Source organism: Silene latifolia, chromosome Y (assembly GCF_048544455.1).
Source record: "Silene latifolia isolate original U9 population chromosome Y, ASM4854445v1, whole genome shotgun sequence".
NCBI lineage: Eukaryota > Viridiplantae > Streptophyta > Magnoliopsida > Caryophyllales > Caryophyllaceae > Silene > Silene latifolia.
In genome coordinates, this window is record NC_133538.1 from 475,869,582 (window position 1) to 475,873,163 (window position 3,582).

Here is a 3,582-nt window from a genome sequence, read left to right on the forward strand (position 1 = left end):
GTTGTAGGAGTGGACTCGAAGTGAGGTTTTGAAATGCGCTTGTGGCCCGAATTTTGACTCGACAAATAGACAGAGTTTTGACTGGGTTTTGCGCTAATCAATGGTCTATATTTTTCTTCGAAATTTTCATTAAAAGAAGGTTTTGATTTTTGCAAAAATCGTCATGGTTTTGTTTAGAAATGGTGATCACGTAAGGTACAAACATTCATACAAGCATTATAACGGGATGCTGAGTGCATTTAAAAGGGTTTTGGTTTAAACGGTGGGTTGCCATACCGAACCATCAAACCCGAAGTCTGTGGAGAGGCTCATACCAAACAAGAGTAAGGCCGATTCCTAGTCCATTTCCTCAAGTAGTGAAGGCCCTTGATACAAACAAGAGTAAGCATCATGGTATGGATGACGTCAATCTCTATCCATCCTTAGGCCCAAATAAGAATTTGGACCGTTTAGACGGGACGATTGGTCGAATGGGTTGGGTTGGGCCTAGGAAGGCCGAATAAAACGGTCTAGGAAGACCGAGTTATGAAAACCGACAATTGTCTTGTACAAATTATTCCCTAACCTTGTTCAAGTTTCACCCTTGCTACACGTAAGTGTATTATTCCCAGCGGAGTCGCCAAACTGTGAACAGCGGGGGGCCCACGGGGGCGCTTGGGAGGAAGAGAACAAGCGTTTGCATTTTTGTTGGAGTCGCCACCAATTTTTATGGGAAATTGGAACCGTTCGAATACCTCGTGTCATGTCTAGACACAAAGTAAAGACATGAACACTAAGCAATCGTTACCCTTAGCATTCTATGTCTAGAATGACTCTTGTGGATGCCAATGAACACGGGTGCTCACGGAGATCTGGAGTAAGGGGTGAGGGTACGTATTAAGAAGCTCTTTTTATCGAACACCTAATCCCGCACGCCTCGATAGCGGCCTCTACTAATGATTAGGGACATCATTTATACTCGATATATCGTCGGCTATATGCATGCAATGCAACATCCAAGTTTTAATCCTAACATGTGAGAATTAGACTAAGTCGGTTGACAATTAGTTTAACATACAATTGGGTCGAAGTAGGATTTAATGTTCAATAACATGTGAAAACATACAAGTAATACAAGAAATATGACAAATACAATAAGGAAAATTGCAATAAAGAAAATTACAATAATTACAATGGATTAGGCGATTTATGTCGAAAATACCTTTAAAACGGATAATTTGAGAAAACGAATAAAAGAATAAATCAACGATCAAATCAGAAGTGATAATACGAATAATAGTTAATTATACGTACGCTAAATAACTAAGTCAAGGCAAAAATGGAGTTCAGGGACCGAATTCAACCCGGAACAGGCGTAGCAGAGCTGCGTCTCTTGGAATAGGCGCAGCAGTTGTTGCGTCTGTTCCTGACCTGAATTCTGGTTGTGAAGCCGGAATTGCGTGTTGTTAATACTCGTTGGTAAATTTAATGATTGATTAAATTATTTACTCGGATGAAAGTGGTTAATAGGTTATTTACATGTGATTGATGGGTCATAAAACAATAAAACACAGACGAGACGGAATTAAACGAATTAATTACATGAACAAACGAATGATTAGTGACATGGGTGAATGAAATAAACTAAACATGATGAATTAATGACAAATATAATGATGAATATGACAATAGACAGATGAGAATATATCAAAGAGTCGAATTACAGAAACTCAATATGAACAAATCGAATTTCTACAACCCGGCTTGAATTTAATGACGAAAACCCGCAAATATGAGATTATTAGGGATTTAAGTCGGATTTTTGATGAATTAAACATATTAAAGATGATAATTAATATACATGTGAGGTTATTATGCTATTGTATCAAAGAATTGACGAAAACAAACGAAAACAAAACAAATAAATGAATTACAGAGGACGGAGGAAGAAGAAAAGAAGCGAGGAATGCGCGCCTCACGAAGAGGCGCAGCAGGTACTGCGCTCCTTCGAAGAGGCGCAGCAGTTGCTGCGTCTTTTCTCGACGTCTGTCTACTGGAAATCCGTAAAAAGAGGTTTTAAACAAGGCTTTAGAAATCGGTTTTAATTGGTATTTTCGACATAAACCTTACATTAGTGATACAAAAAAGTAAATACAATAATAAAAGAGAGAATTTACACCCTCAGACTTACATGTTGACGAAACGAGAAGGACTAAGATATCGATTAGTGATGCTCGACGCGAATGTAACGAAAGTGCCCTCGTAAGAGGAATACGATTAGATTAATTAAGTTGATTGATTGTGGAGTTGGTCAAATTGGTCGGTCATGCAAACGAGGCTGGTACTCAGAAGGATCCGAGCTTACGTGGTCGAATGTTCAAGCATGTAGACGCCAAAAAGTAAGAACAAAGGTCTAGAATGCAAAGGGAGAAGAGAAGGGCGGACACTCGCGTGAAAAATATGAGGAGCGAAGGCTCCTATTTATACTAATCACGTGAAGGAATTAGGGTTTCGGAGACTCTTTGGAAGTGAATCTCGGAAAGATATGAAAAAAGATACGAGAAATATGCAGAGAAGGACCTGGGAAGAGGCGCAGCAGCCACTGCGTCTCTTGGAAGAGGCGCAACACCTGCTGCGTCTGTTCCCAAGTGGTTTCCTCTTGCGGAAGAAAGATTTCCGTGTTTAAGTTATGGTAGGACGGAATAATTTGGTTTTCTTTAATATTTTATGTGAATATTACGGGAAATTGCTTGCCAAAGGATAAAGATTGTGAAATATTTATAAAATATGGAATAGAAATATCTGGAACATTCTAGAACATTCTGACTCGGGATTCAACGGTTATCAGAAAATGAAGACGGTTTTAGGCCCGGACTCCAAATGTACTCTAATTACTGTCAAAACGACCGTATCGGCACGTAGATGACAACTAAGAGGTAGATATTAATATTTGAGCAATCACTTGACGATAAACTTACGAACTGTCACAAATCGTTCCGCGTAGCAAACATGCGGCCCAATCATCACCGGGTGGTTTGCGAGAAGTGCAGAAATGAGGTATCTACAGTGACTTACTTGTTATTACGGAGACGTGAGGCAATTGGGATAAGGTATCACGCTTGGGTCGCCTCTTGGAGCTTCCCACTCCAAGAGGGATGTGCACATTAATGACTTGAGTTACGGAGGGACTTGTGCGGTTAAGACACGACATCTGGCAGGGGATCCGGTTGGCTTCCGGACCCGGTACGTCTGGGCGCATTCCGTACCTATTTCTGGTTGTTGCTATGTCTGGGCGTGTGCCGGTACTAGTGTGGTTGTCGGTATGTCTAGGAGTGTCCCAGTACCGTGGTCGTGATTGTTGGATAACATGTCATTCATATCATAGTCATGTTGCATTTCACACAATCGAGTCGTGTCACACTTTATTTATTGAAACTGACGTTTGTCTGTCTGTGTAATTGTCACCTATTTCGGGGGTGGCCTGTGTCAATCCATATGATATTTCCGATCACATGGGAAGCAGGTTAAGTACAAGTTTTGCTTGTTGGCATGATCGGCATTTGGGACAAGCCTTGTTGACATCTGAGTCGAGTATAGTTAGCT